Here is an 18768-nt window from a genome sequence, read left to right on the forward strand (position 1 = left end):
GACAACTTCTCCCTCCCTCCCCAGCTTCAGAGCTGCATGTAAAAGATGGGAGGGTCCAGGACGACGCCACTGTTTGGATCACTGGCATACTCCTGAAACGACAGTGGCAGCGACGGTGCAGTTTGCTCCTCTGGTCCCTGCAGGGCTTTGGTCCTCCACTCCTCCTCCTCCTCCTTCAGACCCACAGGCAGAGGGTTACTGTAGATGTAATAGATCCTGGAGTTGTCCTTTGCTGCCTCTGGTTTCCTGAAGAAGGCCAGAGGGTTGATGAAGCTGGTCGACCTCTTCACCGCTTTGACCGCCACAGGGTCCAGTGACTCGCCTTGGGTCACTGCACTCTCATACACGTGGGCTCTCTTTGACTGCCTGGTGAAGAAGGTGACAGGAATTGCATTAATGACATTGGATTTACGGTGGCTTTAAAGGTCATATTGGTAACATTTTCATGTAGACAATACATCTAAAAGGTGCAGAATAACAGTACCTCTTTGCCTTCAAAACATTATTATGATTGTGAATTAAAGGTGTAATGTGTAAGAATTGTTGTCCTATCAAACTAATACTCTAAACACATTGGGGGCAGCATATGACCAGAACAAGCTTTTACTGCTGTTAACTGTAGCTATGTCTAGCTAGTTATCTCAGTTGGCCGTGCAGCGAGTGGTCTGGCCTGGGAGCTCAGAACATGGGGGTGCGTTGGTTTTTACAATGCCAGCACAGGAGCTTTAGACTGAGACGGGCCCGGGCTTACTGTTTAGCATGCAACCTCCAGTAGATATATTTGCAACACAATACAAGGACATGATTTTGTTGAAATTGTTATTTACTGACATTCTGATGATATCTGATTAATAATTTTTACGTTTGTTGGGTCCAAAATGATTGTTTTATCTCTGTGTAAGAATTCTGACAGTTGGTACCTGCTTCTAACATAGTGTAACACTGTTACTATCATGTGGTATTTGTGTTTCGTCAGCATCAACAGTCCTCAAATAAATGTAATAATGGCTGAGTTTAACAGTAAACGCCCAGCATACTCTACTGCCCTAACGGTAGCTTGCTGATGTTAGCAGAGTTGACTTAACATCAGCTAGCCACCAGCAGTGAAATTAATGTTAGTTACCCTTAGCAACAATAATGTGAGATAGCTAGCGTCAGCAACATAAGGTAGTGTAACCAACTAGCTACTTGAGGGGGGCAGATGAATGCCACTCAGCAGAGGAATAAATACACTTGTTTTTTAAAAGTGCAATATGTAACAATTTAGTTTAAAACATTTAAAACTTGACTAAAATTACCAACAGAATGTGAAGAAATAACAGTCTTGATGAGTCCAAAAGTTAGCATGCTAACAAGGTGGCCCTGGCTAGTCCAGGTCCAAAGCTGTCAGCTGCCTGCTAGCAGTGTAAACACCAACACTCCCCTGGTGCTGTGAGTCTAAACTACAGTTAGCAGCAATCAGTGTTGCCAGATCAGATTAACAGTTTCCAGCCCAATCACATCTTAGAACCCACCCAATCCAATAAAAACCAGCCCAAACCACGAAGTTGCCAGACACACTTGTGTGTGTGTTTGTGTGTGTGTGTGTGTGTGTTTTTATTTAACGTGCTCCTCCGGCGCTCCTCATGGGCTCCCGCAGTTCATTGTGCTGTTTTCACAATATTAAAAACTCGCCAAATGTGGACAAAAGCAGCCCAAATTTTGTTCACCCGCCCAATGTATTTTTTTCCCGCCTGGCGTCAACAAAAGTAGCCCAATTGGGCGGAAAACCACCCAATCTGGCAACACTGGCAGCAATTAGCAATTTCTCTGGTGATATGCCGCCCCCTTTTGTTTGGACTATGAATTTGACAGGTGGCCAATTCTACAATATCACACATGCCTTCCATGAAAAATGTTTAAAATGTTTTTCACAGATATAATTACCACCTTAAAATCCTCAAAATGTGCTTCTCCTTCAACAATAAATAAATATATATATGTCATTTCAGATGTTGAACGTGTGGACATAAGATGTCTGCTACTTCACCGCATTGTCCATCATCAGTGTATGTGCACTGGGGCCTTTTACTTAACTTAGCAAACATTGTGTTTGCAAATTATTGGACCAGGATTGGCTTCCAAAATATTGTGATGTCACAAATCACACTCGTAGGCCCACCTCTTAAAATCAGTTCTTCAGTGAGCACAGAGAACATGTACACTTTCAGTAGGCAATGTCAAACTGTGCACATACGTCATTCTGCACAGTGAAGCTCAAACATTCAAGTGTAGGAACAGGAGGACAAACATGACTGGACTGGGACTTTAAATGTCATATCTGATATGTGGTCCTCACCTGCTGCGGTTGTAGCAGACAATGATGCAGTACAGGCCAGTGATGGTGAGAATACAGAAGGCCAGGACCATGATGACAATGTTAAACACTTTGAACTCTGGGTAGAAGAAGAAAAAAACACAGGAGGGTCACTCAGAGCAAACATTGCAACATCATTCATCCAGTTAGACTTCATGATGACAGCCCAGTGACATCAAAGCAATGAAACTGATATAAAGAGTCCAACACACCAGACTGAGCTGAGTTCATCTCCTGGTCATGTAGACCCAACGCTGCCGTCCCGTTCAGGTGGAGGCTGTCCGCCGTTATTGCTCGGTCCTGCTGGGCTCCACTCATGTTGCTGCCATGGGCTTCCATAACACGGACTAAAGGCTGAGCTTCAGGACTCTTCTCACTAGGATTCAATAGAAACCCGGGCCATGTGACCCAAACAGCTCGACTCGGTCGCTGTGGAGACACCCCCCTCTTTTGTCACCCCCTCAGTTCAAGTTGGACACCCCCCTCTTCTCCCTCCTCTCCTCTCCTCCCCTTGTTTACTGCTCATTATTCTGTGCAGCGTTTTCAGGGGGGGACACGGGGGGGAGGGAGATGCTGGGCCTTTTTTGTAATAAGCTCTGGGTGCTGACCCAAAACCACAGAGTTTGTCTGCTGAAAATGTGTGGAAACAAAGAGGCACAGACACCTGCACATAGCTAACTTCAAATATAATGTTCTAATGAGCTTTTAGCTTTTTCTTATTTAAAGCAATGATAAATCTCTGCTGTCAGATCTGTCCGTAAGTCAGGGTTTCAACTAATGACCACGTACATTATCAGTACATCTGAAAAGTAATTTTTGATTTGTCAGAAAAAGGGCATCAGAAGCTCCCGGAATTCAGTGTAAGATTTTAAATGTTTAATTTTTTCTGACCAACAATTCAAATTACAAATTTATTAAATGTACTCAGACAAAGAAGAGAAAATAGCCTCAAGTTGTCAGGTTTGAGAAGAGTTAGAGTAGGAATTCAGATCTGTATAAGCCACACTGTAAAAATACTCCAATACAGGAAGAACCCGTGCATGTAAATGTTTAGTTGTTTGAGGAGGAACAGATGTTAGTTGAACTCTCTTTGATTATTTTCTCCCTTAATTTATCGATTGTAAGGATCAGAGACCCCGCCACAATGCCCGTTCTGTCTGACCAACAGTCCAAAACCTCAAAATTGATTTTAAAAAATGAAACGTTTGACCATGAAAAAAAGAAATACAAAAAATTACTGTTATTACTAAATGAATTTTCTGTCAATCGACTAATCATTTCAGCTCTACTTGTTTAAACTGTTGGGTACGTTAATTTATAAAAAAAAACAACTCCATATTTTATAAGCTCTTGATATGTTTTTGATGCAAAAATAAAATGTAACTTAAACTGGGAAATCAATGTAGTGGAGTAAAAATTACATCCCTCTGAAATGTAGTGGAATAGAGGCACAAGCAGCTCAGATTTGTACTTAAGTACGGTACTTCAGTAAATGTACTCATTCCTCCACTGGACCTCAACAATAAATCAGCTATTTAGTTTCTTTTGATCAACAACTTCAGCGCTGTATCAAATTATATAAGACATCAATAAATCATTAAAGCCTGATGAGTGCCTTCTGCTGCAGAATTACAAGTTTAAACTAAAATTTAAGTTTACTGTCCACGACTGCTGTACTTCTGCACCTGCAGTCTTCACACTCAGCCCTGTCTGTTGTGAGTTTCGGGGACAGGAGTATGGTGAACCAAACCAAGACTACATCCTGAGACCAATGGTCCCAAACGGCTGTGAGAGCCAAAGCAGCGAAAAGACAACAAAGACGGCATTCTCCTTTCTCCTTATGCTTCACTTCCCCCTTCAGCAGCACCGCAGATATTATGCAATTAGTTGTGCTTCTAATTAAAGCAGTGTTTTTGTTTCTCTGTTTGACGAGACGAGCTGCTATATAAAGAGAACTCAGAGAGAATTTAACCTTGTTGCAAGTTTACTAAGCATCAGTCTGCATGGAGTTACTACAGTTATACTGTAGAAGCTTATGTGAAGTATAATTGAAACGAAGGGGAAAGGTCCCTATGTGCACAGTTACGCCCAGGAACATTAGCCTTAGAGACCGGCAGGTTCTGAGCCAAACCAGAGGAGGACAGACTTTGTTTGTTGGGTGAGCTAGGTGAAATCGAGAATGAGGTTAATTTCTTGTTTTGCTGTCCTGCCTACGATGATGGAAGCAGGGCCTGTAGCCAGGGTTTAGAAGTGAGTTCCAGAATTTTCCTTTTCTTTTTCTGGAGCTGTAATCTGTTACTACACGTCTGTTGAGACTCTGTTGTCTTGTTCTTTAATGAAGCAAAACCACAGTCTGTTTTCTCCTCATCTTCATTTAGTCTCTCCCGCAGATAGCTGTGTTACAGCTGTCGGTTTGATACAAAGAGTAAGTGGAGGAAGAGGTGAATCGAGTAGCCAGAAACTGTACTTTAAGTAACGTATACGAAAAAGTACTAAAAATGACTTGAGTCACAGGTAACTTCATATAGTTGTTTACAGTAAATACACTGTATGCTGGCTTATTTTGTTACTTTCCAGCTCACCAGTATAAGCCATGATAATGGTTCCGTGATACGCACAATGGACAAACGAGGGAGCATTCATACAGTTAATATTGGCGGTGCTGAGGTGGGCGGTGCCTTTAGCTGGGGGCCCCAAGTCAAATTCTGCTTAGGGCCCCATAAAGCCTGGTGCCGGCTCTGCTGTATACGCGTACAAGTACATGTTATGTTTAAAGAGTTTCGAGGTAAACCAGCTCTGTTCATTGAAATGGTTTGTCTTAATACTGTAGTTTGTTCATCTGTTTCAGTGCTTAAACATTTTAAATTAAATCCCATGTACAGCGAGTTGAGCGGAATCTCTGTAAAAGACGCACTTTTGACTTAAATTACCTCCAATCATGCTGATGTCTTTTGGTTGGACGATTATAAAAGACTTGAGCTGTGAATCTCTTTTTGTAGCAGATTTTCTTTGTCAAGCCTGGGAGAGGAGGCAGAATGTTTTGTTTAAGGCCGAGCCACAAAATGACTTGTAGTTTTGTAATGAAATGTAATGAGCTGTATGATTGGTGGCTTGTTGACCTGTGAGGTTTGGGCACTCTATGGCAAGAAATGAAAATAAAAATCAATCATCAATACTTATGATGATACATAATGTGCATTATGAGCTAAAGATTGACCAGCAATTATGTGTAACTCCATTTCGTGTTCTTTCCTAACAACCCATCCCTACGCTGAGGTATATTAGGTGTGCTCCAACCCTATATCTAAACTCATATTAAAACACTCCTTTCCTTCCTGCGCCTCTCAGTCTGTTCTCTCATGTTTAATAAATTCCCCACTAGGTGTCAGACCTCGCCTGTCTGTCTGAAACCAACATCACTCCGTGCAGGACTGCTCTGTGGTACGCAGTCTGACAGTGGTGTCCTTTATCATGTTCCTTGCTGGCCTACAGAAAAGGAAAAACAAAGACAGAGAGTGATCGACTGATTAGGAAATAGGCTGTGACACAGAGGCTGAAATATCTGTTTATTAGCCCCCTAAACGTCTTTAAAGCCTGTTTAATTTTCACATCCATCCTGCTTCTCTGCAGAGTGAGGCTGTTTTGATTTAAGGGGCATGTGGGTGGCATTAAGCTGGTATGGTTTATTTAAGCAGACCGGTATGCATAAACCAACTCTGTCTGTGGCAGCCGGCATGGGAACGAGAGCGGGAATATTCCCAGTCAGTGTTTCTCAGTTTCACCCAGAACTCAAATATTAACACAGGGGAGGAAATTGTGATATTTATCATGATGGATAATCAGTTGCTGTGGTGGAGGTGACCTCAGTCATAACACAGACTCCGCGTGTTGTTGTTTCATTTATTTTCTAATAGGGTTTTATTGAACATGTGTGTTCTTTACAAGAATCATTATTGTAGTATTTTATAGTTTTTTTTTAGTTGATGGTTAAATAACATTTACCTTCTAATCACACCGCTGTACTAACTGAGGTTTGACACTATTGTCCAGAGATACATAAGTAATAAACGTTAACTTTCAGACACACAAGTTGATCTTGAGAGAGAAACAAAGAGGTAAATATCTGGATTATTGGGATCCTGAGAACTACTGCTTGTGTTTGAGTGGACTTGTGGAAAAAAATGAACGGAGAACTGATGGAAACTCGTCTTTAGTCATAAATTGAAGCAACAGAGAAGAGATGTGTCTGCTTTAGTTATGGGCACTATATTGAGTTCTTTTGGAACAAGTACCCACTGCTATTTAAAATGGCAGATTTTGTCCCTTTATCACTTTTTAAAAGCAAAATGTGTCAAAAATGTTCTGAAAAATACCTCACACTTAGTTTGAACTCTTCCTTGTGTAGAATCGTGTGGAAAAAAATACATCCAACAATGTTCCTCTTTGTAAAATGTCAGTCTGTTACCTTTAAAATGTTTGAATTAGCTACTTTACTCAACACGTTTTACAATAGTGTTTTTGATCAAATATAACGAAATAGCATTTCTGATATATTATATATATGAATATTCTCACTTTAAAAAGTTTTTCTAACTCAAGGAGACGTTTTCTGTCCTGTTGAGTCGGATTTTCACTGGAAATAATGTGAAAAAAACAACTATGAACTATGAATATAGAGTGCTTTTCACTTTTATATGCCAGTAGATCAAGTAAAATTGTCTAAAATCAAGTCCCAACCTCACCAAATTGTTACTTTCTATGTGACTGTGTCGTCCATTAAAAGTCCAGTTCATAAGAAACTGGCATTCCCAGCTTGTCAGTCCTGAGGCTTTGGGCTCGTACCTCGGGATGGCCGCCATTCCAAAGCGTCAGCATTTGACAAATTGGAAATGGGACTCAAAAGTCAACTTTCTTACAATTTGTACCTTTAAATGTAATGAGATATTTTGCCAAGACATTAGACAAATATACTGAGAAAGATATGAGTTTTGCAGTACATGTAGTCGCCACATCTGGCAGCTGCTAATGCAGGCTGCGATAAATTAAGTCTTAAGGAAGGAAAGTGTTTATAGTGTTTATACAACATGTACCTTCTTGATGTGCTGCCAGCTCAAATAAGAAGTGTGTCTCTGAGGAAGTCAGCCTCAGGAAACACACTGAATAAGATATTCAATGTCAGTGTTAATGCGTGCTCTCATTTTCACAGCTTATCCACAACCAGCACCTCACTCATCAGCGTGACACGCTCTCTCATACACACCCAAAGGTCCTTCATTGGGCAGCATCAGCATTCAGTGTTTTCCATTCAGATTTTAGTTTTTTTAATGGTGTTTTCATCCACTGTGACAAAGCAGGTGAGATTTGAATGTCTGGCTGAGCGACTCATGGTGAGTGGGCACAGCATCCTCATGATCAGACACTCTGTCCCTCACTCGTTTCCTCACCCTCTCCCACTTTCTCTGTCTGCTTCCTCGTTATCTTCTGAGTCCTCCTTTTCTTCTGAAAAACGTTGGCATCTGCTCCTACAAAATGAAATAAAGCCTTGGCTTCATGTAGCGGCCTTGGTCGCCCATATGTCTGCGTTCACAGAGTGGATCCACAGAGGGAAACATTTGGCAATAGAATCTTTTATTTCATATTTTCTTTGAGTTATAAAAAGCAGTAAACTCTATCAATCATCTCGGCTATAATCTTCCCTGCACCCTCCCCGCTCTCTCCGACTGGCCGGTGAATTCCTGACCATCCCTCATCGCCCTGCCTCACCCCTCCTCATCCTCCCCGTGTTTATACAGAGGCTGGTGGGGAATTAGCATTTTGGCGTGATCCATTTGTTCTGACGTGGTTCAGCGGGAAAGGTCCCGCCTTGATTTATTACACATGTCAGTTATAGTTCTGGAGGTACGTTAATAAACAAAGGCTGGGCACCGTATGCTGCTGTGTTTTTGATTGTCTGATTTTGATCAGTTTATGTGTCAGTGATCGTGCCACTGACTGACGTCTGTGAGTGGTGAAAGACAGGCTGTTGATTATATCCTGCAGAAGCAATGAGAAAGACAAACACTAGAGGAAAATGAAACATTATTATCATAAGGGCTCACATTGTTTAGCTTGATAAGCTTTTTCTTTCCCAATCAGCACCATCATGTTATGTAGTTTAGTTAAGAGGATGTTAAAGGGGAACTTATGGATATGAAAATAAGTGTAAATTAGCCATAAGCTAATGCAAACATCATTATCATAAAATCTTTATTAATATAATACAATGCATCTACTTAGGAGCAACTTTGAAATTCCTATGATCGGGATTCTTTGAACATCACATATCGGTCAAGAGAGTTGCAACTGTAACGTTGATCAACAGAAAATTAGTCTGCAACTACTCTGATCATCATTTCACTGACAATTCAAGTCATTTTTGGTGGAAAAAGGCCAAACATTCACTGGTTTCAGCCTCCCAAATGTAAGGATTTTCATTGTAAACTAATTATGTTTAGCTTTCTGAGAAAACAAGCTATCTTCAAAAAAAAACCAAAAATCATTGTACAATTGTGATAAGCATTTTTCACTAATTTCAAACATTTTCAGGATTCAAAATTCAAGATAATTTGTCTTTATACAACACAAAATGTACAACTAAATGATAGTTGTAGGCCCTTTTTGTCATGAATGAAAACAAAATAATATATATAGAATCAGTATTGTTGACACCAGAGTTAATGTTAAAACAAAGAAAATAATTAAAACATATCAAACAGTAGTGACAGTCTGGCATGAAGACACTGAAACTGATTTGCTGGTAATTCCCGAAACAGAGAAAACTGCCTTAATACTGGCACGACTTTTTCTATTTCTGGGAAAACTTTTAAAGAGTGAACTTGAGACTAACTGACTTGTCATGACGGATGTTGAAGTGATCTGTTTTCTTGGCAGCGTGAAGATTAAAACCTATTTTGGCAGCAAGGAGAACAGAGAATGAACCGTGGATTTACATTTTTAGAGACAGGAGACGCTGAGGAGCCGTGAAAAGTCAGACGCTGTGTTTATTCATATGATTAAATGACTCCTGCTGTCAGCGCTGCAAGTCCCAATCAGAATCGAACACTGGACACTGTGGCCCTCACTGGACGGTCGTGAAACTTCACCAAATAGTGCCAAAAAGAGGCCTGTACATGGTGCATGACCCATAAAACTTGCTAATGCTACACTTCCTCCATCCTGTCTGATCCTGCACATACTGTACTGTGTTCTCAATCAAATTATTTACAATTGTGTGTTATGAACAGAGAAAACTGAGGCCTATATGGATGAAGAAACACCTAACAGAGCCAGAGTCTGTGTGTGTGTGTGTGTGTGTGTGTGTGTGTTAGTGTGTCCTGTGTGCCTTCTTGTATAGAACATTAATATGGTCTCTTTAAGCTTCATGTTCTCCCAGCATTGGCCGAAAGATTTACAGCACAGATTTACTCCACACTATTTATTTTCAGTTTTCTAAAAAAAGAAGCTTTTATCATAAAGAATACAGCCCATATGTAAGCTTTTAATATCTTACAATATCATTTAAGGGGTTGTGAAAATCTCTGCTTCACTTTAGGGATCACTGCTCCCGAGCCTGTAGGGCCTCTGGTGCAGTCAAAGGCTGAGCGGAGACAGTGACTCCTCAGGCTCGGCTTTAACTTACAGCAGTCTGCTGTCACATATTAAATAGTATGTTTCTGTGATATATCTAAGCCAGAGGTGCCCAAACATTTTTCCTTAGGGATCCTTTAAATTGAAAGTTATGCTACAAACTTCTGGCGGGTCAAACTGAACCCTGTGGCTCTTTGGGGTAGACCTGAGCTAAACCATTCTGAAAAGGATGCTGGTATTCTGTTGGACAAAAGGTTTTTACTGGTTTCAAATGCCCTTGATTAGTACGGACCAATATTTTTGAAATTACTGGAGAGGCGCACTCAGAAATTTCAGTTATCCTGCTAATTTGGTCTCTGCGAGGCGGAGCTAAACTGGATGTTACAGTATATCACCAGGGTCAACGCTCCAATAGAGTGATGGCTATGTCTGCTGAAAGAAGTCTAATCAGTAAAGTCAAACAGGTGTGTTCCACAGGTGTGTACCACAGGTGTGTTGGGTCTTTCTAATCAGATGAAATGACTCGATGAGAGGTGTCACTGGCAGTGCTAAAATCATACAGAAGTAACACCCAACTCATCTGTAAGCTCTTTATTTTTAGTTTGAATTAAGTTTTCAGGACTTACACCTCAAGTCACCACACTGTTCACTTCCTGCTTTGCAACAGAAATCAGACAAAGTTAGCAACTAGCTGGTAAGGAGTGTCAGTATCGATTGTCACATATCATTACAAGGAACATTTGAATCAGAATCAGTTTTATTGCCAAGTAGGATTTCACAAGTAAGGAACTTGCCATATTCAGTACAAAGACAGGACTGATTGATATCAGTTTAAGGAGAGGGAAACAATGGGCCTAGCCAACATTAAAAAGAAAACACATCATATCATGAATTGAATTACCCCCAAGGGGATTGATAGAAAGCCAAAGTCTCACTCCTTCCTGTCAACCTCATGGGACCTTATTTTGGAAAAAGATTTGTACAGTAGTCAATGGGGAGCAACATATACATTTTTGATTCCATTTGAATTATACCATGAAGTACACATGTGATGTTTGTCAGTTTTAAATATATTCTTTTATCAGCACAGACGTAAGTAAGTAAGAAGAAAGTATTTAAAAGGTTAACATCACAATAAAAGTGGTCGTATTGACAACTGCAGTTAGTTTGTCTGTTCTTACAGTCTTATATTTCATGAGTGTTATGACAAACTCTGACTTTTTCATGTTTAATCTTTTACACTGACAAACATCATGTGTGTACTTCATGACACAAAGAATATTAAGATTAAATAAATATATATATATAAAAAATCCTTTCTCTATTCACTGCGATACATATTTGATCTAAAACAGAGTCAGATGACAGTCCATTGAGGGGGCGTCAGAGGCGCAATACTCATGTATGCATTTTCTGAGCCAAAACTATACCAGCATATTTTTGGTATTCAAAGACCTCACTTTGTCTTGTGTGTCTACAGGAGCGCCTGTTTGTGGTAATTTCACATTGCGATTCTCGATTGAGGACTTCCTTTATGGGAACCATACTCTCTGAAATATCTTTATAATTCCAGTGTGTCCTAATAATTAAATTGCACCTGCATTTCACATCTATCACTCACATGAACTATCACCACACCAAACTTTCATAACTCAGTACAACCGAGTAGTAGTTCATCCCCCGCACCTCTGCACTGAGTTTCAATCCAGCTCTATGCACTGTTGGCCCGGCACCAGCAGCCTGCTGTGTCCCTGAGGATGTCCAGGCCTAATTGTCTCCTTGCCAGTAGTAAATACAGTTTGGCAAATCGGCCTTACGGCTGTGTGTGGGAACTGCACGCCGGTGCAGATTCATTGCACTTGCTATGGGTTTTCCACATCTCTGGACAGATTGTGTGTCTGGGGTTTATTTGAGGCTGGAACAGTCATCTGCGGGGGATTGTTGGAGGAGGCTGGATGTCCACAATGAGGAAATTCAGCCTGTAAACATGACAGGAGATTTGTCCCAATTAGGTGTTTGTGGAGTGAATGAGTGAATGAATTTCAGTATTTGTCACTAAGGAGGAGGGAAATGTGAGCTAATGTTTGAAAAGAGCTGTTGCTGAGAGCCACGGTAAGAGGAGCTGAGGAGGAATTGTGCACAATCTTGGCTGAGATCAGAGGAATTTTGGAAATCTCATAAGTGAAACAAGTTACAACGTGCTGTAAAGTGGTAACATTTTTTACAATTTATAAACACCCATGGAACCCAGTTGTAGCCTCTACAAAGTCCCCAAGAACTTTGTGTTCTGGGGACTTTATTTTCCTCCGAGGAAGCCTTAATCTTTTGTTGTCATTTATTTTCCAGAACTAATAAATATTGCTGGATTCGTATCATTACCTTATCAATATTTAAATATTACCCTTTGGAATTTCTGAATTTTGTTCCCAAAACTCCATGGTGCCAATTTGTAATGTTCAAAACCAGAAAAGGTTCCCATGAACCAGACCACCTAACGTCCATGTCTGCCTCACTGCTACACAAAAAAGGAAAAAAAGGATTGCAACATCGCTTCACTTCAGCCTCAAAAACAACATTACAATATAAATGTCCTGTCAGCTTAACAGACTGAGGTTAAAGGTGATAAAATGACTGATGGTCAGCACTGTTTGGATGTTTTGATCATTTGCTAAATTGTCTTTCTTTTTTTTTTTTAAATCAAGTGTGTGATGAAAGGCCGGTGTAAAGATTCTATATATATGATAAAAGCCTGCCTGGAAACAGTATAAGAAACCTTTTTAATTATATAATTATTACTATTCTTCACTGTTCAAGTATTTATCACATGTAATCTAAAATGAATGTTGTCGTAATGTTAGAGGGTCTTCAATTGGAGGAAAAAAATGTCTTACTCATTATATTTCCAAACACAACAAAGTGCTCATGTGGTCTTCCGCAGAGCCCTAATGCAAACACTCAGAGAGGAAGAAGGTTTACAGTAAGATCTCGTTAAACCTTAATTTAATTAAGTAAAACCTCCACTAGTATATTAAAAATATGTGCATGTAATATGTGTTTGCACTTGAGCACATCCAGCACTGAGCACGGCGCACGCTCACACTTGCGTCTGTGTGTGTCAACCCGGCAGCCTCCCAGTAGGTCGACTCTGTTATCTGAACAAAGCCCATCAGACATCTATTTATCTTGGTATGTGTGACAAAGCAGACTGGGAGTCTTAGCTAAACAGCCTCTTCAAAACAAACTCCTTCTGCCAAAGCTGCTGTTGGCCGGAGGAAGTCTGAACTAGAGTGGCTGCAGAGGGGAAGTGAGGCCAAAGAGACGTTCTCTGGAGGGGCGAAGAGTGAAGGGACAACATTGGAGAAACATGAAAACTACTGAAAAGCTAGAGGGAGTTTGTTGAATCTTATGCTAAAGCAAACTGGAGATTTGGCACATGTGACACAGTTGCTGTTTGTAAAGTTTCTTACTTTGGTAGCTTTTATCTCCACATATCTCTCCTCTAACATTCTACATTTATTATATCTGACAGCAGCAGATTTATCAAGACTTCAGGCAGGGTCGGCCTCCGTCTTGATCATCTACCTCCAATATCTGCTGTATTAACCTCTGGACATGATAACGCAGCTACTGTCTGCAATCCGTCAAGTCAAACTAGGCTATTCACTTTTGAAGGGCTCCCAGATGAGATAAGGAACGTTTTTGGAAAAGTGCTGCTGGAAAATGTACAGTGATGAAGTCACCCGGTGAAGTAACAATCTAAATAACATTAGTGCAGATTTGTATTTAGATTAACGAGCCGTTTATCACAGGTCTGAAGAAAGATAAATGGGTGGTGCACTTTGTGAGGTAATACGTTGTTAGCCGAGTTTAACTGTTGACCTCTCAGCAACCTGTTTAATGTCTAAGAGAGAAAAATTGGCCTTGTTAAGTTAAATAAAATGTGGCCTTGTAGATGGAGACAAATGAAGATAAGTTCTTTGACCTGAGTGAAAAAAAATGTGTCCCGGCTGTATGCTGGATACACAATCTTCCTTATCTTGTGTATGTAAGTGTTGCTCTTCACAATCACCATTAACATGTGATGTTGCTTCAATGCTTCAACTCATTTATTAAAGCAAAATACAGAAGATTAAATGGTGAAGTCACACCTCTGACCTCTGTCCAAACAAAATAGTGGAATATAGTTTTGTGCAGAGTTTACAGGACATAAAACTCAAAGAGATTGATATAACAGATTTTACTTACTGTGAAAACACAGTTCTGTCACAGTGTGTGGCGAGTTATTGTACTTTTTACATGGCTGATCATTAATATGAGGCATAATATGTGGTCAGTGTGTGCCATGTTCAGGGTTAGCGGTGCTTTAGGAACACTTGTCCTCGGCCTGTCACCTCACTGTGATGGATTAACCTGATGTCAAGCTTTGTCTGGTGACACTGTGGCAGGACTTTTGTCATTTTGTCTGTCATTTTGATTGCATCACAAGGAACCTCTTAGAACGAAGGGTCACTATGTCACTGACTCTTTCACTGTCTTTCACAGTGGCTCAATGTAGAACTCACTCACTCATCACAGTGGATAAAGTTCATCAAATACCTGATAGATTCTGGATTCAAAATTAAACTCAAACCGTGGCCCGTGGAACTCCACGATTTCTATGTGAGTATACAACCATCAGTGAGCTGTGTTTACCTGGACTGACAGGTCTGTCCAGCTGCAACTCTCAGGAAAGGTCAATGCCACTTGACCCACCTAAGCTCCATTCAGATTCCGACTTGTCGACCAAATGTGGATTTTGCGGCTCAAGTGACTGACAAAGACAAACCCAACCTAAAAACATCGCACAGTAAATCAATGTGTGCCGGGAAACTCTTTAAAAGAAAGCTTTAGAATCTGCTGGACTGAGACAGAAACTCACTTGTAGCTGCTCTGTATAGGGTGCAGATTGTCTGTCTGTCACTGGTTATGATGGTAAAAACACCTTTGAATAACTACATGAATCACATGCAACACTTCACAGAGCAACAAGTGACACTAGCAAAAAATTGATTATAAGAAAGTAGATGATGGACAGCGGAGCTCGTTTGCTAAAGTGCATGGTATAGGAAGATACGAGTGTGCCAGCTTGTGGCCATCTTAGATTTTCTGATGGCTGCAGGAAGAACCGATATCATCCCCTCTCCCTCCTTCTTACATTACAGTGCAAACAGGAGGCCACACCAGGATCAGTGTCTGCCAGCGAAGACAGCAGTGATTCAGGGACAGATCCCTGATTCGTGGGGCCACGCACTGAAATACATGGATCCCCATGGGGGTTGACTTATAAACTAAACTAAATAGACTGGCACCCCGGCACAGTCAAACTGCTACAAACTTCTGTGAAATTATGTACGTATATATTAGGATCATTTAATCAAATCAAATTATTTCCATGTTGACCTGCACGGTGCTGTGCACAGATTTAAGTGCACAGAGTTTTTGCAACTTAAAAACACATGCAATTGATCAAAGTGTTACAATGAATAGTTTAGTGATTGATTGTTTTTTTAATCGAAATGTAATTTGGCTAACCCGACCGCTGCCCTGCTGTTGATTAATGACTGGGCGGGAAAAATGAGAAAGCCAGCAGAAATTTTTTTTTTTTACTCTTTACAAACAATACACTTATTCTATACTGTGCAAAATCTTAAACTAATATCATCTGAAAACTATTACTGTGCATCCATTCAGTCATCACAACCTGAGAAAACCCTTCCACCAATTGACGACAACTCGCAGCAGATTAGCTTTTAATGCTAATGCTACTTGACAAACTCTCACTAACTTAGCAAAATGTTTCACATCACTAAGGTAGGTCTATATAGTAATTTTAACAGACAAATTCGCCTGACCGTTGCCTGAAATACGTTTTTCATGACTTTTTTGTTGTTTTGTATTGGGCCTTTTTCCGTCGAGCATGAAATCCATGAAAGTGTACATGACTCTCTGAAGGATATTGATGTCCGGACTTTTTTAGTCGTTTGCCAACTACATGTCAGTTCCCTTTTTTTAGTTTTGTGCGAAGGATTTTCTTACTGTAACTTGGCATCGAGACTACTTTCAATATCCAAGAGCTTCAGTACAGCTAGGATAAATTATTGCTGACTTGCTGACAGGCTCCGAAACATCCAAGTTGGAAATGATGCATCGAATTGTCAACCAAGCAATGGAGAAAATATGTAGAAACTCTCCTGACCATTAACCTGAAACCTTGTATTTTATGCAAGCAAGTGGACGGTCTCTTTGGTCAGTCTCATTTTGTTTATGTGGGTCGGTCACTTGTTCTGTTCAATGGTTCAGTGATCTGTAAATCTGTGAAAGGAGTATGTGTCTATTTTTAAGTGCTCTTAAAATGCAGTCGTGTCCTCTCTTTTCCAGCCAAGAAAATAGATTTTGGCAGCTGTACCAAAAAAAGATGAATCCCTGATCCGTCATGGAGAAAGTCTGATGGTTTTTCTCAGCGCTGCAGGGATCTTCACCTCATCTTGTATTTGAAGTATGATGGTGGATCTAAGCCAAACCAATGTAAGCAATGCAAGTTTTATCAGATTTTACATCTGTACCAGAATGCAGTTCTTCAGAAACATCAAGTCAGATTGACCTCTCAATTTTTAACAAGAGCAACAGTCTACAGCCTTGCTGGCTCTGTGAAGCTGTACTTTGGCAAAGTGCTGCTTTGAGTTAATGCTAACGTGCTCACAATGTTAGAGTGCTAATGTTTATAAAGCAGGTATGAATTAATTTGATTTTGATACCCATGTTTTCCCTCAAGATTAGCATGTTAGCAAGCTTACATTTGTTAACTAAGACTTGGGAGAGTAAAGTGTTGGACAGATGTTGACAATAAAAAGTCAAGGATCTCCAAAATCACTATAGTTCCTCCTGAGGGTGACATGAATGCCTGTACCAATTTCATGGCAATCCATAAACCCAATCTGATATCACCGTATTGGTGGTGATCCTGGCAAATCGCAATTGTTCTTGCTCCAGGGCCGTCATTGAAACTGACCAATCACGTTTTTGTGTCTAATGTTGTGAAAGGATCAATTTTAACCCAAGCGATGTTTTCCTAAACCTGGCCAACTATTTTAGTTCCCTGAACCTAACAAAACAGTGAGAAAAAACTGTAAACACACGGAAAAGAATAAGTGAACTTAGTGTAAAAATAATAAGTGGAAAGGATATGAGAGTCCTTTATTGTTTGAGATACAGTTTTCTTTTCTTTTTCACAGAATTTGAATTTGAAGTTGAAACGATGTTCCCAGAACAGCATTACTCATGACGTTCTAGGAACAACACCAAAACGCGTTATCACTTACACCATCCAAACAGCTCGTTAAAATAGACACATTTTTACCCCAAACCACAAACATTAACCTCATGGTGGAGCCTGAAAAAAGTTGGGGGGTGATCAAACTGACCAGGATTATTCCTGTGGGCCATCCATCCACCTTCATTTTATTGAGTTGGCTGAGACAGAGATCTTCAAATCAATCAATAAGACCAAAACTATCTGTATGTTAGTTTTGGTCTTATTGATTGATGTCTTGCACGTCTGTTTAACTCAAGCCCTGGACAAACAAGTTCATACAAAGCAGATTACATAAATCATTACGTCTTTCCTGCGCTGGTTCTTAGTAGTGATGCATTTATTTCCGACCCATAAAGCTGAGTTTGCCAGCGGCTGAAGGAACGGGGCAAGTTTGGCGGAGCATATCAACATATCAAGCACATCAACAGTGTTTGTGCAATTGCTCTCGCTGCCAGAGGTGGGCGACAAAAGCTCCACACTGCAGGTTTTAAGGGTAAGCAGGAGAGTATGTTGAGTTTTTTTATGATTAGAATGATATGCTCCAGTAAGCTGATTTCCCCAAATTTAAAACATGAATGAAAAGCATGCATAACTTCTTTCCAAACTGCCTAAATTCCAGACATCACAGACCCTTTTTGGTTTGCAGCAGAGAAGATGGAGCTACTGCATCTGCCACAATTTGTCAGTGTGTTTGGAAAACAACAAAACATGAATGTCAGAGAAGATCCAGACCCTTGTTGCTCTCTGGGAGACTTTCCACCAACATCCTCTGGAGAGGATACACAGTGAGCGACCATCTGATGAATATCAAGTCTAAATGATTCAATAGGACATTTTGAACTGCTGTGGAAATCTAATACGAGCCAAGACTTTGTGTTATCTTTTAAGTGCTTTTTCCACAGTTCTTTCTGATTTAATGTGTAACACAGTAAACCTTGATATGCAATGAAAAAGCCTCAATATGTCATAGATTTCTGATCTATTAGTAAGGCTGGCTGATTCTTGATACCCGAGGCTAAATTCCTATGATTCATGACGCCATTGGAAAGCAGTTTTGTGTGTCTGTCGGTTTTCTCACCGTGTTGCCCACTTCCACAAGGCCAACCTCATCCCTGGGAACCACGTACACGATCTGGGAGTGCCTACATGACAAATAAAGATGACCCAGGACGCATGTATACATAGATCTCTGGGAAAAAGATGTCACCAGACACTCCAGGGGAATCATGCATGTGTGGGATGCAGGAGCAGTGGCCAAATATAGCTCCAGACCTCTTGTACGGAGACGGCTAGAGGAATGCAACCGACCCCCCCTCGTCGACTTGTGTTCACAGGAAGGACACGGGAAAGAGGCAAGGATCCTGCTGGAGCACAAACCACATTCAGCCTCATCACTCATATTAAGTTTGGTAAATTTGGGAATTTTTTCTTCAAG

The sequence above is a fragment of the Sparus aurata genome, chromosome 1 (genome assembly GCF_900880675.1).
Source record: "Sparus aurata chromosome 1, fSpaAur1.1, whole genome shotgun sequence".
Taxonomy (NCBI): domain Eukaryota; kingdom Metazoa; phylum Chordata; class Actinopteri; order Spariformes; family Sparidae; genus Sparus; species Sparus aurata.